General features: G+C 40.2%; 1 pseudogene; it reads right to left on the bottom strand.

Annotated features, from left to right (window-relative positions):
- Positions 1 to 1,135: 1,135 nt before the first annotated feature.
- LOC147891007 (subtilisin-like protease SBT1.5 pseudogene) lies at positions 1,136 to 3,852 on the bottom strand (annotated as a pseudogene).
- Positions 3,853 to 19,370: the final 15,518 nt, after the last annotated feature.

The following is a 19,370-nucleotide window of genomic DNA, read 5'->3' as shown; positions in this document are numbered from 1 at the left end:
CTTGAGTCGCTCAACATTTCTTTCACTTGACAAGAAAAGCTCTGCTCAATTGTTGAGCTACCTGACTTTTCTTCTAATTAGAATAACAATAATTAGATCAATGAAGTGGATCACATCACAAAAATCCCATAAGATGACTTCCATGGCCTAGTCAACTTGGACATTTGGCCAATATACAATATACAAATAAAGTATGATGGTGTTAAATGTATTCAAAGACTCCCTTCTCAAGAATCGTACCAATATTTTTTGAAGTCATCCAATTCTAATGGAAGTTCTAGAGGAGAGTGTGCTCAAGGCACCTCATCCATATCTTCCTTTTTGTTGTCGCACATAAGAGGTCTTAAATCCTTGAAAAAGTAGTCACTTTCAGATATATTTAATGTAGAACCCTCAAAGATAGAAAGCAATGGAAATAAGTATTGAACCATAAAATAGATTTCTTAACTATGGTCATGGGGAGGGGGGGAGGGGGGGGAGGCTTTGTGGATGCAACCCATGTCTCGTAGCCATGGCTAGTTGCAGTTATTGCACAAGCAATTGGTGCATTTTCCTTGGTTTCAAGATTAATTGCAAGCAACACTAAAATAATTCCAAGAACCAACAACGTGGTTGCAATGAAATACATTTTCCTTGAAACCCGCACTAAAATAGAACCAGCACGGTTTGGTTAAGAAGAATGCCAAGATGCAGCATATAATTTAGTATTTATCCATATCCAACGAATAGTGTAATTTAGTGTTTGATTAAAAGAATACCCAGATGAAGTATATAAGAGCTAGCACACACACAATACACGAGTAATATGCATGCATGCACATGCACATGCACACTTGTACACACTTACACCCATACATACATATGCATGCATGTACGCGCACGTACACACACACACACATGCACACGCCCGAATGCATGTGTGTGTGCACATACACACACATGCATGCATCTAACCGCACACAGCAGAGACACGTGCACACACACACATGCGCATGGGAGCATGCATGGAGAGGATGAAGAGAGAGAGAGAGAGAGAGAGAGAGAGAGAGAGAGAGAGAGAGAGAGAGAGAGGATAAATGGAGGATAAATGACAATAGAAGAGATTTTAAAATCCTAAAAGTATATTCAAATGTATTGACATGAGGCCAATTGTTGGAAAGAAAAATATTGGGATCGTTAACATATTTCTTCCCACTTGAAATAAACATACATAAATGTTGATCTAGGAATCAATAAATTCAAACCATAAGAAAGATGCAAGAGCACATATGGGGAACATCAATTGAGATACAAAGAGAGAACAAAGGAAATAGTGTTGCACATCATCATTTAGAATTGAGGCTTTTGCCAAGTAAAAACAATTGGAGTGCGCACTTTGTATACTCCATCTGACCAAAGCAAGAAACCAAAGCTTGTAGAAAACCCTAAAGACTTGAGGTCTTTAGAAGATGCTTGAAATGTAACTATATAGCTATGCCTCTGATTTATTTGAGTAAAGGAGAGGACAGTAGGTTCAACCTTAAGAGTGATGCCATGAGGTGGCATTGACGTTAGGGTATATATAGAATTAGACCTACCAACATTTGTTAGAGTCCTAGTGAATTTAGATGTGTATTCAGAAGAAGATTCATCTTGAGTAAAGATGAGAGATAGGGAAGGGTAGTTGAAATCATTGATGTGAAAGGTGGTTTTGGAGCACTGATATTGGCCCTTGGTAAGGGTCCTGAGCATGTTGGTTGAGTAATTGAGGCTACAAAGGAAATCTACATAGTCTTGGATGTCAAGGTCATAGATAAGACCAGGGTTGACGGCTTGGGATGAATTGACATGGCCAGAGCCATAACAAAAGGGAGATGAATCACTAGAGTTATAAGCATTAGTGATTTCATGGCCAGTGTTGTCATTCGTGGTTGTAGTCGTCATGAGGGCAGATTTTATACCCGCAGGGCTCCACTTGGGATATGCTGCCTTAAGAAGCGCGGCAATGCCACTAACATGTGGGCATGACATGGATGTGCCTGAGAGTATGTTGAAGTCCACAAATCTATTATCCTCTATATCCTCTGCAGGACCCACGTCGCCAGTCCATGCAGCCAAGATATTCACTCCAGGAGCCGTGACATCTGGTTTGAGAATCTGTGGGTTGAGGGGATTGGGGCCTCGAGCTGAGAATGCGGCCATCACTGGTGCAGGTTTCACACCAAGAGTGGTTCCATGGAATACAAGTGCAACAGTCGGGTGGATGCTTTTGGCAGCATAGTCTTTAATGGCAAGGCCATCATGGTAACCAACTGCGATTGCTGGCAAGACGTGGCTATCAACAAGGAGGTCATTGCCATTTTCCTCACTATTGGCAAGGATCATCGCGATGCCACCTGCCAGCTTGACGACCATGCCTTTGGCAATACGACTAGTGATACCACGATCACAAATCACAATTTTACCAGCCACAGTAGGTGGCAATGAGCCACTCATGCAAAAGCCGGCACTACTAGAAGCACCAACATCAGCAGCATAAACAAGTGGCACTTGTGAGGGTAGGGGCATGCCTTTGTATATAGACACACCTGTATACACGGCATCATTGCCCAGCTGTACAGTTGCCGGGAAGTCACGGTCTAGCGTGCTGGCTGCCACAGTTAGTATCCATGGTGCGACATTGCCCACAGACTCTGGCAAGGGGCCGTCGTTCCCGGCAGAGCAAGCCACCAGCACACCCTTCTCCACGGCACCGAAGGATGCGATGGCGAGCGGGTCCATGAAGTAGGGCAGTGCAGCACTGCCCATGGATGCCGAGATGATGTCGACACCGTCAGCCACGGCACGATCAAAGGCAGCGATGATGTCGGAAGCGAAGCAACCGGAAGCCCAGCAGGTCTTGTAGACGGCGAGGTGGGCGCCGGGGGCCATACCACAGGCAATGCCCGCGGCGCTACCGAACAGGCTGGAGTTGGCGACGTGGCTACCGGCAGCAGTGGAGGAGGTGTGGGTGCCGTGGCCAACAGTGTCTTTGGGAGATCGAGACTCAAGGGTGTCGTTGATGGGTCCTGATGCAGCCTCGTAGCCTTTGTAGAAGGAGCGAGCTCCTATGAGCTTCTTGTTACACACACTGGAGCTGAAATCTCTTCCTGCCTCGCACTCCCCCTTCCACCTCTTTGGCACATCGCCCATCGTCTCATCGCTGAAGCTCTTCCTCTCCGGCCACACCCCCGTGTCCATCATCCCTATGATCACTCCCTCCCCATACCGAGATGCTCGCCATAACCCCCCCTCGCTCCTTAGCCCCAGAAACTCCGGACTTCTCGTCGTGTGTAGCTTCGCCACCGTTTCCGGAATCGCCTTCACAAAACCGTCCACCTTCTCTACTGCTGCAGCCTCCTCTCCCGTCAGCTTTGCCGCAAACCCGTCGAAGACGGTCTCGTAGACGTATAAAAGCCCATGCTGCTCAGCTGTGGCTTCCTCCGTCTGCAAGCCCTTCACCGACGCCAAGGTTGAGGTATACCAGTCAGCATGGCTGGCAAAGGGAGCAGGCTTGCTGGACTTCGAAGCGTGCACGATGTAGGTGGTGCGGCTGCGCGGCCCAGAGTTGGAAACTAATGCAACAACATTTGTAACACAGGATAGGAAGAGAGCTAGAATTGCCAGGGGGCGCCTGCAACTGGCCATGGCTGAGAGCTGGGAGAGGAGCGTAGGATGCAATGACTTTGAGACTCAATTGTAGCGAAGACTGCATGAAATGCAAGACGAGCTGTGTGCACAATCCATTCAAAATACAAGAGATGGACCGTTATATCTCTAAAACTTGATCACGTGAAGACGATTTGACGGTTTGATTCTCATGAACATTTCCTAGACAAAGTGTTTTTTGTAAACAAACGTTGAAAATAACGCCAAGAAGGTCGCTTACTTTAATTATGCACTACCAAGTGTCTGTCACAAAAAGAGCACATATTCCTAATTTTATTGTGTGAAAGTCATTCGGCACTTTACACATATCAATGCTAAGATACTTTTAATTTTTACAATTGTAAAGGATGAGATACTTTAGACATAAAATCCTTTATTAGGAGCCAATGATACATTGATATATGGAAAGGAAAATTCTAGATGCTTTTGGTGTCTATTGATTAACTTCGACTATGACTCTTTAGAGCATATGGGGCATTAAGATCTCATAAAGCTAAGATACAATTATTGTAAATTCTCATCTTTTTTTGTGATGTTTGACAACCATTGTCTTAATGCTTTGCTGCTACTGACATTTACCTCAATAATTGCCACCACACAAAGTGTCCCTTCACATCTATCCATATCTTCTAAATGGCAATCCTAAAAATTTGTATGGACAAAACTTCAATTTGTAAATTTAGAAAATGAACTAATTCTAGGTCCATTATAAAGAGCATGTGTAGAATTATAAAGAGCATGTACACATGGGCTTCTTATAAACATTGGAAGCTTGTCTTTAAAGTTTCTATTATTTGCATAACAATTTTCTTTAAAAAAAAGAAAGAGTAAAGTTATGCTACTCCAAGTAAAGCTCACAAATAAAAGAAGTGTGTAAGTATTTTCTTTGTATTTGAGGCTTACATAAGATTATTATTCATACCCATTGTACAAGGAAAAGGGGCCCATTTAGTAATGCAAAATTTGATGCTTAAGCACGTACATTTTCTCGGCTTTTTGTTAGTGTTATCGTCAACATTAGTGTTAAATGTAACATTAAAAACCCATCATTATAGCATCAAAATAAGCATTGTTAAAGTACTGTATGACTCTAAACTAATGTGCTTATATTGATACTATGGCTTTTTGTAAACAAAAAATATACCAAATGATTGGAGTTCACATTACACTTGCATCTTTTTATAAATGCACTTCCTTGTCTTAAGAGAGAACTTGTGCTCCCTTGTCTTGAGAGAGAACCTTGCACGGGCCCCCCTTGCTTATTTGGAGTGATCTTAGAAATGTTCCTATAAGAAATAAAAGTATTGTATCAATTAATACAACACAATTGATGCCTTACAATGTGATGATAGCCAAAGGGCATAGGCGCATGTAATCTGTGTGTTGGCACTATTACTCATGTATTGTTTTGGAGGTCACATTATTGTTTCTTAAAACATGTGATAATACCTTTGTCATGTATGTATATTTACAAACTATATCAATTCAATCAATCAAGGAAACAATAACTACAAACATATTTAATTGATCTTGCGCATGCCCTTGATTGTTGATGAACAATAGAGTAAATTGATGAAGTTGGGGTCCTCTTTCTATTGAGAGCTATGTTTATCATAGCAAAATTCAAATACTTGAGAGTAATGGTTGAAAAGTATTTGAAAGGGTTGTTTATTGCATGCGAACTTCATGGATGGGGGGATCATCTTATGGATTAGAGGAGCAATTCTTTTTGGAAGGAAAGCAATAATAAGTTTCTACTGTTAATAAATGTATAATTTATTAGTCCTTTTTTACCATTATTATGTTATAAGTCTATATAAGATATGAAATGTAAGGATATGCATTACTATTCAATTTGGTTTTCATTTAAGTCTAACCTTTCAAATTTTCAACATGATCCGTCTACGAATTTCATACTGTCAAATCGTAAAAGTTGATCAAGGCTATTGATCACTTATTAAGAGCAAGTGTTGTCGGTGGAAGAAAATGGTTGTTCCCTATCACCACATGCATAAAGAGAATGGAAAGTTGAGGGTGTGTGGGACTACAGGACATTGAATGACTAGACCATCAAAGACCCTTTTCCACTAGCCTTCATCAAGATCATTCTAGGTAAGGTGTTGTGGCATGAGATGCATTTGTTCATGGATGGACCTGTAGTGTGTATAACTAGATCATATTAGCTAACTAAGATAGGGAAAAGACCACTTTCATCATGGGGCATACTCAAGAAAATCTTAAACAATAATACCAAAATAATTGTTTTACTAGAATTTTTAAACATTTCCCAAGTGACAGTTTTGTGTGCCTTTGATATGATTGTAAACTTGATCCTCTCTTTTAATATGGATAAGAATCCCAAAGAATAAATAGTACCTCCATTTCTCTAATACATACCATATGCTGAATGATCTTGTTGACTACATATTAAATTCTTACTTTCAAAATCTATTGGTTGACCTCCGTGCAAAACTACCACTCTAACATCAAAATACTAGCATCTATTTCAACCATGAATGGTTTGTTGGAATCCAATAAGGCAAGGGCCGCAACTAGAGGTACATTTAGTTTTTAAAGATTATTCCTTTGAGCTTGATCTCGGATGAAAGCACTTGCACTTCCCTTCCCCTTTAGTGGATCCATTAATCGGACATCTACTTTAGCATATTGTTGGATGAATCTTCTACAAAATCCAAACAAACCTAAGAACATTTTTACGTTTTCTAATTTTTAGATGTGGCCATTAAATTTTGAGGATTGATAGAAATCCTTCTTAAAATAAGACATGTCTTAAGTACCATACAATGTCTATTGCAAAGAATTCATACTTGGATTTTTAGCAAAAAGAGAATTGACTTTAAGTAATTGGAGTACTTTTCTCAAGTGTTTGATTTGCTTTACTATAGATAAGGATACCATCTGTTGAATTTGACCCTTTCTAAGATATTCAACTAGCTATCTTTCTACCTCACATTCCTCTACACTATAAGAAATTGATCCTTCTTTGACACTTTTTTCGATGGAATTTACACTTTAAAATTAAAACATTTCCTAACTTTGGAAAATGAGGATATTAGCATTGAAAAGAAAGTGTCAGTATTTTGTTTGTAATTATGTTGTAAATTAGCACTATTGTACAATGGAAATATCATGTAATTCTCAGTAAAAATTATGATGTTAATATGTGTCCTATTCCTTTTTTGCGATAAAATTTCTTTAGAGCATATCAATGAGAATATCAACGCCATTGCCTTTTTTCTTACAGGCATTAGGGCTTTGCCTTGCCCTTGCCCTAATCTACCTCGGATTATATTAAAATTTCCTAATCTACCCTAGATTATATATTAGTATATTAGGGCTTTGCCTTGCCATTGCCCTAATCTACCTTGGATTATATATTTGTATATTAAATTATTTTTTAACATATATTTCATTAATTTTGGACTTTGCAATGTCTAAATTCATTTTCATAAGTATTTTTCGACAAAATTTTATAAAAAAACCACTATTGAAAAAACAAATCAAAACCAAAAAGTAAGCCAAATTTGAGAGTTTTTAAAAGCAAATAAAAGTAAAATTATGAAATTTAATGTAACATCTTACATAGACTATTGCACTGTCCCAATTCATTTTTGTACTTAAATTTCTATTCAAAAAATCTACTTTATGGAAATATCCTTCCCAAACTAGAAGCACTACTCTTTTGTAATAAAAAGTTTATTTAGTTACACTATAATTTTGTACTAATAATACAAAAACTAAGAAACATAATTCTTACATTACTCAATATTGCAAAAATCCTAGTATAAAATGTTATTTTTAAGAATCCTCATTTAAAAGTTTAACTTTTCCTTATCTTGTTAATAACTTAAATCAAGAAAAATAATTTAAATCCATGGACAAACTATATATATATATACGTACATACATACTATATACGTATGTATGTATGTATGTATGTATGTATGTATGTATGTGTGTGTGTGTGTGTGTGTGTGTGTGTGTGTGTGTGTGTGTGTGTGTGTGTGTACACACACACACACACACACACACACACACACAGAGTTAAGGCCCATGCATGAGATTAATTTATCATGAGAGTCCTCTCCAAGACTTAATAACCGTGTTAATAAACACCTTTCAGAGTTTTGGAACTCTGAAATCTGCAAGAGTTAATAATGGTGGCAATAAACACCTTTCAGATTTTCAAAAAGCAACAATGGTATAATCCAAAGAACTTTATAATGGTGCCAGTAAAGACCTTGCAATAGTTACAAAGATCTTTTAAGATGTGTTTGCACTGACCAAAGCACATACTTTCATCTTGATGGAGGGGGAAAGAGAGGGAAAGAAAGAAAAGGGAGGGTAAGGGGCAGAGAGATGGAATGGAGGGGGAAGGCTTGGGGAAGGAAAGAGGTAAGGGGAAGAGTGAGGGAAAGAGAGAGAGAGAGAGAGAGAGAGAGAGAGAGAGGGCAGAGGAGAGGGGAGGGAGGGTAAGGTAGCTCTCGTGCTACCACACCAGCAAATATATATATATATATATATATATATATATAGAGAGAGAGAGAGAGAGAGAGAGCGCTCTTGCGCTACCGTGGTAGCAAGAATTTTAACACAGAAAAGGGGAAAGGAGGATGGGAGAGGGAAGAGGGAGGGGAGAGATGATTTTTAGAAAAGAAATTCAAAAAGATAGGAGGAGAGGGAAGGGGTGCGTGAGGGGGGAAGGAGAGGGGGTCGTGCTACCGCGGCTGCAATATACACACACACACACATATACATACATACATACATACATGCATGCATGCATATATACATACATACATACATACATGCATGCATATATACATACATACATACATATGATACATACATACATAATACATATATATATATATTTATATTTATATATTAAATTTGCTGCCGCTACAATGCAATGAGGGTGGGGAGGTGTGGGAAAGCAATAGAAAAGGGTAGGGAAGGAAGGGAGGGAGAGAGGAGAGGAGAAGGGGAAGAGAGAGACAGAGGGTCTAGGCAAAGAGAGATGGATAGAGAAGGGGAAGAGAGAGGGAGAGAAGGGAGGAGAATGGGAAGGGAGAAGGAGAGGGAGAGGGAGAGAGGAAGGGAGTGCAACGTGAGGGAGAGGGAGAGGGAGAGAGGAGGGAGGGAAACATGACAGGGACAGGAGTAGAAGGAAGGGCGTGATTGAAAATTAGTTACGAGGGAGGTGAGAGTTAATATATAGCCCTAGTCAAGGAATTGAAACTTCCCGCTCCTCCTTCTCTCCCCTCCCCTCTCTCTCTCTCTCTCTCTCTCTCTCTCTCTCTCTCTCTCTTCCCCCCCTCTCCCCTCCCTTCCCCCCCCCTCTTCCCCCCCCCCCCCCTTCCTTGCGCCCCCCCCTTTTCCCCTCCCCCCCCTCCCCCTCCCCCCCCGGCTCCCCTCCCCCTTTCTCCCCTCCCCTCTCCCTTTCCCCCCCTCTCCTCCCCCTCCTCCTCCCCCCCCCCCCCCCCGCCCCCCTTCTTCCTTCCCCCCCTCCCCTCCCTTACCTTCCCCCTTCTCTCCCTTTCCTTTCCTCCCTCCCCTCTCCGTACTTTCCCTACCAATGTGGCCGCACTTCCTTCTGTTCCCCTCTCCTCCATTCCATTAAGGGCCAACAACCTCATCTTCAAATGAAGGCAACAAAACAAACATGTAAGAGCGAGCAATATGTTGACCAAAACTAGGGAACTGCTGTAATTGAAGCAGCACAAAGACTATGAAGTAGATCCTGTTGTATAGCAGATGGACCAGCTAAGGCCCTTTTTTTTCTACCATCCCCGAGGTAAATTTTTAAGGGTGAATATTTTACCAAAGGAAAATTTAGGAGTTCTCCAAACTAGTTTGGCTAATATTTCAATCTTGAAATTTGATAAGTTGGCCCAAAAATTAACATAACTTCCTCATATGAGGTCCATTTTAGCCCTCCAAGTACTCAAATTGATTGGCATAAGCCATCTAGACTCATCTATACAGTTAGAATTTTCAAATTCTAGGTTATGGAAAATGTGTGCAAAGTATTGTGCCCATGGAGTATGAGTGCATTCGAATGAGATACCTCATGAAATATGATGTTTGTGGTGAGTTAGAACATCCAAAGCAAATTTGATGGGCACAAAACTTTTCACCTACCTCAACATAGGTTGGATTCACATGTGTGTAAATTATCGTGCCCATTAGGTATGAGCGCATTCTAATGACACACCTCAAATACTTTCTTTTGATGGTTGTGCATATTACTTGGTGAAAAATGGAATTTGTGGCGACATTGACCATCCAAAGCATATCCGATGGGCACAATAATTTGCACGCACCTCAAAATATTTTTGGATTGATTCTTGCACATAGTATTTTTCCCATCGGTGTGTGCATTCGAATAGTGAGTGCTCTATATTTTGCTTCAGTCAAAGACAAAGAAATAGTTGGCTGTTTGTTTGAGAACCATGATATAGCACCTTGACCAAGGAAAAATGCATATCCCTATGTGGATCTCCTGGTCTCATGATCTCTTGCATAGTCACTATCATAGTATCCATGCAACCTTGGATGACTTCCTCTCTATCCTATCCAAAAGTGTCTTGTACCTCAAGACTCTTTTCGCTGCATTCCACTGATACTGTTTTAGATTTGCCATAAATTGTGTAAGTGAACTTACTACACAACAAATATCTGGCCATGTGATAGTCAGACATATAAGAGATCCAATGAGCCACCTGTAGTACTTATCATTGATGGTAGGCTTTTCTGAATCTTTTGAAAGTTTCAAAATCTATTCCATGGAGTGGTTGCAGTCTTGCAATCTGCCATATGAAACTTCTTTAGGAGACTGTCAACATTTTTGAGTTGACTCATAAAGGTGCTGCCTGAATCTCTCCAGAACTCAATACCAAGACAATGGTGCATAAGTCCAAGATCTTTCATGTTGAACTGTGCTGATAAGTCTTGTTTCAATTTCTTGATGATGGTGTTGTTATTTCTGGTCACAATCAGATCATCTACATACAAATGTGCAATAGTAATGTCTTCCCCTTAAACTTTGTCATAGAGAGTATGATCTGCATTGGATTTCATGTATCCCAGTTCAACAAAATACTTGTCGATTCTATTCTAGGTGCTTGCTTTAAGCTGTAGAGACTTTTCTTGAGATGGAAAACCTAATTCTCTTTTCTGGTTGTTGCATGTAGACTTACTCATCTACATAACCATTGAGAAATGCATTCTTGACATCAAGCTGATAAAACAACCATTGAGAAATGCATTCCATCTACTTAGTATCACTAGTGGTATCAAGAACTGTATGGAATCCATCTTTGCTACTTGAGCATAAGTCTCATCATAGTCTTGACCATATTGATGTGCAAATCCTTTTTCAACTAGTCTAGCTTTGTATCTTTCAATGCTTCCATCTAGATTGTACTTCACTTTGTATACCCATTTGTTTTCTATGGCCTTCTTTCCTAGTGAAATGTCACATAATTTCCAAGTATTATTCTTGTACAAAGCTTCCATTTCTTCATTCATAGCAGTTTGCCATTCTGGCTTGTCAACTGCATCTTTGAAGTGCACTAGCTCTTCTCTGTAACCATGGTGGTAGTCATAAGAGTATAGTTGGTGGTTTCAACTTGAATTGCTTTGCCTTTCTGAGCATATGTCAATCTGGATAGAGGTCTGATTTCACTAGTAGACCATCTGAGTTGTTGTGGCTCTTTCAGGGTGCTTCTAGCAATTCTTGCTCTTCTTCATCAACCTTTTATGTAGATGAGTGTGTAATTTGTGCATCTATCTCCTGTGTATTTGAGGTTTTCCATTTTGATTCCTCATCAAAGATGACGTATCTGGAGATAAGGACCTTTCGGTTGATGGGATCATACAACTTGTATGCTTTGTTGTCTTCATCACTGTAGCCAACCATGATGCATTTACGTGACTTCACATCCAATTTCCTAGGATGGTTGTCATGTATGTGGGCATATGCTATGCAGCCAAATATGTGAAGATGCCCAATGTGTGGCTTGTGTTCAGTGAATGCTTCATAAGGTGTCATGCCTTGAATCGGTTCAGTAGGAAGTCAATTAAGTAAGTAGTTTGTAGTGGCTATTGCTTTTGCCCAATACTAATTCGGAAGATGCTTCTGGCTAAACATTGCTCTAGCAATGTCTGCTACCATTCTTTCTTTCAGCTATTACATTTTGCTGAGGACTATCTGCACAAGTGAATTGTCTTCGAATGTCGTGACTTTTGCAAAAGTTCATGAATGCTAAAGACATGTATTCACCTCCTCTATCTGATCTCATGACTTTGATCTTTTTGCCTGTCTGGTTTTCAATGATGGCTTTGAATTCTTGAAATCTATAAAAGACTTCAGTTTTCTCTTTCAGAAAGTAGATCCAACAATATCTGCTATAGTCGTCAATGAAAGTTAAGTAGTAAAGTGAACCATTAATGCTACGAGTCTGGGCATAACCCCATACATATGTATGAGTCAAATCAAGAATACCTCATGCTCGAGAGGTGCTTCTGCCGAAGTTGGTTCACTTTTGTTTGCCAAAGCAGCATGCTTCATAAAATTTTCCAAGAAACTGAAGTTTTGGAATTCCAATTGTCATATTCTGATTTCTGACCTCTATCAAGGGGGGGGGGAGAGGGGCAGAGTAGGGGGAGAGAAGGGAGGGGAACACAAAGGGAGAGCGAGGAGAAAGGAGAGGGAGAGGGAGAGGGAGAGGGAGAGGGAAGGGAGCGCAATGGGAGGAAGAGGTAAAGGGAAAGAGGAAGGGAAGGGAACATGACAGGGGTGGGGTGTGATTGAAAATGAGTTACGGGAGAGGTGAGAGTCAATATGTAGCCATCAAAGAATTATGCCAATCGAATATTCTTTGGATGATCAAACTCGCCACAAACCCCATTTTTCACCAAGTGTTATGCAAAACCACCAAACAATAGTATCTGAGGTGTGTCTTTTGAATGTGCTCATACCCGATGGGCACATTAATTTCATGCATGTCAATCCAACTTATTTTTAGGTATGTACAAAGTATACATATTATAACACCCATCGGATATGATTTGGATAGTCAAAGTCACCACAAACCCCATTTTTTATCGTGTTATGCACAACTACCAAAAATAGTCTTTGAGGTGTGTTACTTGAACATGCACATACCCAATGAGAATGATACTTATGTCGATCCAACCTATGTTGATTCTTGTGCAAAGTATCATGCCTATCAAATATGCTTTGGATGGTCAAACTTGCCATAAACCCCATTCTTCACCAAATGTTATGCACAACTGCTAAAAAACACACTCTGAGGTTTGTTATTCAAGTGCCCACATACCTGATGGGCATGATACTTTGCACATGCATCAATAAAACCTATGTTGAGTATAGTGTCCACTGTATATGCTCTGGATGGTCAAAGTCTCCACTATGTTGAGATGTGTGCAGAATATCATGCGCAACCGGTATGCTTTGGATGGTCAAACTCACCACAAACTCCATTTTTCACCAAGTGAACCACCAAAAAATAGTATCTAAGGTGTGTTATTTGAATGCACTCATACCTGATGGGAAAAATGCTTTGTACGCATGTGAATCTAACCTATTTTGAGGCGTGTGCAAAATATCATGCCCATTAGATATGCTTTGGATAGTCAAACTCACCACAAACCCCATTTTACAACTCGGAAACCGTAATATATGATTTGAAAATTATTAATCTATAGTTACAACTTGTAATTTTTTAGTTTACACTTTGAAAACCTTAATATATAGTGTGTTGTGTGTATCAAAGTTTCTTCTAAAACTTTACTATTTGGTAGATGCTTTCAATAGTCATTCCTTCCCATGGCAAGGAGTGGTTTAATATCCTTTCGAATTTACCATTTGAGGATCCATCAATGAAGATCACTTTGGAGAAGCTTTACCAATTGCAACCTATTCCAAGGCAAAGCAACTATCTATTCTTTCTCTTCTCGGTGCAGATGACAATCTAAAGGAAAGTTATGGGATGCCTATGATCGACCATGGTTTCATACCTTGGCTTGAAAAAGAAGTGTGGATGGACCATGTGTTGATAGATGCTGGGCAATTACTTGACCAAGTGATGAAATCATCAAGCATTGAGGGTGCAGCTACACTTCCAGACAGTCCTTCTATTGTGGAATACTTTGATGGCATTATAGTGAGAGATAGGCCTTTTTTGTTTGAGCCTTTTTCTTCATTAATGATAGTTGTTCTTCTTCCATCCAAGCAAGTTGATCTTACAAATGCCAGCAGATGATTGGTTTACAGGTGCGTTTGGCTTTCAAATTCAATGGAAAGATATCTTTGTATTACCTTGCATTTTCTTATGTAATCCTAAAAATCATTTAAGTATCTCCATTATTTGGCTACAAATAAGAGTCTTAAGGTGGTACCATCCATTTGCAAGGCTTGGACTATGCTTGCACCTGCTACTTATTGCATGTACACCTCTCATATTTTTAGAGAGAATAAGCATAAGGATGGTCATATATTGCTTACAAAGTGGGAGAGGAAGCACTGTCCTTGGTGGATTGAGATGAAGGCTGGAACATGTATTGAGGAAGATAAGGAAACTTATGATCACCATTTAAAAGGTGAATGCAAGTCAAACTCAGGTTCAATGGGCAACATGGATGAGGCACAAAAGAAGAGGCTTGAAGAGGAACAAAAAGCAATAGTAGAAAAGCAAAAGGCAAGTCATGTCACTCTAGATAACAAACAAGGTGGAAGACCTAAACCAATAGGCACTTCTAACATAGGTCTATTTTCTTATTACTCTTTGAGATTGATCACTACCTCTACACTAAAAGGGCTAAGGATAATAGCCTGATACTCCTGGCACTTTATGTATTAAACTCGCATTGACACTATGGTAAGGCTTGATCAGCTCCCATTGATCATCTTGGGAATTACTTTTCCTTTGAGATCAACCAACCGAATCATTCCATTACCATACACTTCCACCAACTTGTATGGACCACCCCAACCAGATTTAAAATTGACACTACAAGCATATCCTTCTTCAAAATTTTTGGGCATGATGTACCTATCATGCCAAGCCTTCCTCCCCCTTTGAATCACATTTGCTATGTCCACACAGCACGTACATCCAATTTGTTGAGCTAGTCAAGTCCCCACAGGTTGACTAAGCTTATGCTTAGAGTAGCTAGATACATAAAGTTGAGTCTAGGAATTCCACTTGAACCACAGCTTCCAATCCAAAGGACATGTGAACCATAGTAAGATTGCTTGTGACCTTATAACCACTTCTATATGCCCATAATGCTACATGCAATTTGGTATCCCAATCAATGCAATTTAAATTGATTGGGATACCAAAGTCTCGTGAGTGGACTCTTGTTATCCATTGGACTTGGGTAGTATGTGGTAGCCACATGATGAAACAAATCATGAATTCTTTTGTTAGGATTTTAAAATTTGCATTCATGAAATGAGTACCTTGATTGCTTCTATATATTATGTTCTCAAACAAAAACTAGCTGTAGTGTGAGCTGAGTTATCCTTGATAACTTTTGCTTTAGCCCACTTGGTAGCACAATCAATATTAACAATCACATATTATTATGAATTTTAGTTATTTTGAAAGGACTAATGAAGTCAAGGCTCCATCTCTGAAAAATTTTCCTAATGCTCACTCGATCGTAAAGGCATGTGATCTAGTGGAGGCATCTATCATGTATGTTGACAAGCATCACAATGAATAGTTGTGATCCACCACAATCTTGCTTGCACTGAAGACTAAGCTGTGAGATCACTTGCAAAATGACCTCTAGTAAGACCTTTATCAGCCTCAATGAGCACCATGGTGCACTCATGTGGAGAAATCATTGATGTAACACATCATCACAGCACATTGGTGATATAATTGACCACCAATCAAACTATATTTCTAGGCCTTGATAGCAATTTTCCTGTGCTTACCTTTTAGCATTTGCTCAGTGAAAGTTCCTTGAGATAAACATTGTAGTAGCAAGTCATCATATTCAATTTCACCGAAATCAACAGCAAAGGTATTAGCATCCAACATCTTGGTAGTAACCCCTGACTCGGTTGCAAATCCTTCTTCATCAATGGCCTCCTATTGTGAGCAAGTCACTGCATGGGCATCAAATGAATTTGAAAGCTTGGCTAAAATTGCTTGGCATCCTAGGTTTACCTCTAATCTTTCCCTATTTCTTTGGAGTGACTTAAAATGCTCCTGCCTACAAACGACATTTAGACTTCATGTGGTTGCCACCATTACAAAAGTAAAAAGGAATCTGCAAAGGTTCTTGATTTGTGTCCTTCCCATTTTGCCTTTACCCATGCCTTGCTCGGTTTTTGGTATTTGTTCTTCCTTATTCTTAGACTCAAGCTCAACCTGATGCACTCCAGGCATCTTCTTTTTAGCATACCAGCAAGTAGGCTCATCATGCCACTATTTGGAACATGATGAAGTGGGGGAGAGAGAGAGAGAGAGAGAGAGAGAGAGAGGAGAGTGCACACAATATAGCTTCCTGTACAATATGTTGTATTGAACATAAACATGAATATATACGTGAGTACCCCTTAGGGTTAGCGTTAGGGTTTGTCACTAATGCCCTATCTAGATGGTGCAATTTACACCATCCTCAACACCCCATCTTAAATTGCACTGGGTAAGTAGAGGGTACATGTACAAAATCTTTTTGCATTTTGTTTGGTACATATGATAGCATCCAAAACTGAAAGAGAAAACTAGAAAGTATCAGAGTAATATGTGCATGTGTGAGCACAGTGACTATGTAGCGGAAGCATGTACAATGAGTACAACTTATAATCCTATACATAATGTGCTTTGCCCCCTCTTAAGCTGTGGGTCATCCTTTGCCTTTGGGAATAAAACCCAAAAGATAAGATAAAGGGAAGAGGAAGGAAATATGTAGAAAGTAAAGTCCACCTGGATCAAAGACTAGTCGATTGAAAGATGACTACATGCATGATTGACTGCATGTATGGCTGTGTGTTGAACATGTCATAAGTCGCCATGGATTGAGTAGTTGCTCTATAGAAGAGGCATCTAGATGTGAATCTAGTCGATGTAGCGATTGAGAAAGAATCCGGTAGGTTATGACATACAAGGGTTTCACCAAACCACAAGGGCTGACAACAATGGTAGAGGTATGCTCTAGTAGTGTAATCTGTATCATATGATGTAGGATTGTAAAAGACCACATAGTTCCCAAGTTGCTATGGCTAAACTTGATGATGTCCACTACATTGGGGTAGAACCTCACTGGTGCATAAATATCCTCATGTTGAGGAATGATGTGCTGATCGAAAGAGGTGGCGAGATCACTGGATCCAAGGGTGGACTATGGTTGTTGATGGAGTACTTTAAGTTACCTCACTGCTATAGCTTAGGAGCTGAAGGTTTGATGCTTGGACATGCTAGCTTTATTGAGAAAGTGGAGTATAGCCATCTTAGAAGGTCGGAGCTTTGTATAGAGCAACTGTAGTCAAGTGGCACTCATAGTCCAATGAGCTTTGGAGCTTTGCTAGGCATCGTTGAGGCTTGAAGGTTGCCTTTAGCCTTGGAAGCTATTGTAGAAGGCCTTGGATGTGGGGGTTAAAGGTCATTATGCCTTTACCCTAGTTATATACAATACTCAAACACATATATAAATGAATGAAAAAGAAGATTAGGGTGGTTCTGCACCCACCAAAACTTGTGTGACTCTTTGTTGAGAGACTCTCAACTGGTATCAGAGCCCGGGTGACCTAGCTGAGCGTGCGTGAATGCTTGAAGCTCAGTAGCTCTGTGGAAGGAAGGAGATGCTCTGTGGGAAGCTTTGTGGGTGACTTTACTTGCATCCGAGTGTGTAGAGACCTTGGAGGAACCTTTGGAAAAGTCACTTTGGTTTTGCGAAGTGGTTTTGAGAGCCTGTTAAGTGTTTTCAAAGAAAAAGTCGTTTTTTGAGCTTTTTCTTGTTCCGTTCGATGACAGAGACTCCGTATTGACTTGTAGAGGCAACTATTGCTTGCTTTTGGTGTCCACTTCACTTCAGGAGCTTGGAAACACCTTCATTCTTGAATCTAGGATCATTTCATTGGATTTCTGACTCATTGTGTCAGTTTCTACGTTTTTCTACCCGGGTGTTGGAACTCAAGTTTGGAGTGACCATTTGTAGATCTGTCAGTTCTGGTGGACTTAGGAGGTCCTAAAAATTCTATGTTGCTCATTATTCGCACTTCGGTGGAGTTTACAAATAGCTCTCTTTCCATAAACGTTTTTGAGTCCGTGTGTTTGACCCAGTGATTAGACGGAAGTGTATGGACGGCAACAAGCAGGATGCAACCTTAAATGTGCAAAGGGGCAGATCACAGTTTAGGGGGAAGTCCCAAGAAAGAGGGAAGTCTCGTAACAAATCCAGGGCACGGAACATTGAGTGTCACCACTGTGGCAAGAAGGGCCATATGAAAAAGGATTGCTACAAGCTGAAAAGAGAGAAAAAGGATAAGAAAAAGAATTCAAATTGGGGTGCAAATCAGAAGGAAGAGAGTCCCAGGGAGGACAAAGGAAAAGTGAAGATCAAGGAGATCAATGCAGTCACACATGATAGTGACAATGACATTCTCTTCATGTCTAGTTTATCTGTAGAGTTGCTTACCACTTCAGATAATGCATATTCCCGGGATTGGATTTTGGATTTTGGTGCTTCATTCCATGTTCCTCCCCATAGGGAATGGTTCTCCACTTATGACAATGGAAAGACAGGTTGTGTGCATCTTGGAAATGACTATGCATGTGATATAGTGGGAGTAGGTGACATAAAGTTTTCTTTTGCAAATGGGTCTACATTTGTTTTGAAACATGTGAGACATGTGCCTAAGTTGACCAAGAGTCTTATTTCAATGGGTCAGCTAGATGATGCTAGTTTTCACACCACTTTTGGCTTTTAGAGTTGGAAAATTCAGAAGGGCTCTATGCTTTTGGCTAGGGGTGCCAAGTGTGGGACTTTGTATCCCTTACAAGTATCAGGGGTATTTGATCATGTTGTTGCAATAACCGAGCAGCCAAGCACTTCTTTGTGGCATTGCAGGTTGGGGCACATGAGCCAGAATGGAAAGAAACTCTTATGCCGTTTGGGTTATGTACCGCATTTGAGTTTCTCTGATTTTGAAATTTGTGAGCACTATCTCTATGGGAAGTAGACTAAATCAGCCCATAAAAGAAGAGGAAAGAAAGAGTTTGAAAAGCTTGATTTGGTGCATTCAGACGTATGTGGTCCCATGCCTACACAGTCATTAGGCGGGGTTGAATACTATGTGACATTCATTGATGATGCAACTAGGAAAGTGTGGGCTTATGTTATAGCTCGGAAGAGTGATGTGTTCCAAGTATTTTAGAAATGGCTGGCCTCGGTTGAGAATTAGTCAGGTAGAATGCTTAAATGCCTATGGACTGACAATGGTGGAGAGTATCTCTCTCATGACTTTTAGCATTTCTATGATACACGTGGGATTAAGAGGGAGCTCACATCCCCTCGTACTCCAGAGCAAAATCCAGTTGCAGAAAAGATGAACCGTACCATTCAAGAAAGGTTGCAATGCATGCTTTCCAATGCAAGTCTTTCTGGTGGTTTTT

This window comes from Dipteris shenzhenensis, chromosome 18 (genome assembly GCF_047967505.1).
Source record: "Dipteris shenzhenensis isolate YYH24624 ecotype China chromosome 18, Dip_SZ_1.0, whole genome shotgun sequence".
NCBI lineage: Eukaryota > Viridiplantae > Streptophyta > Polypodiopsida > Gleicheniales > Dipteridaceae > Dipteris > Dipteris shenzhenensis.
This window is presented reverse-complemented; position numbering and strand designations above follow the sequence as displayed.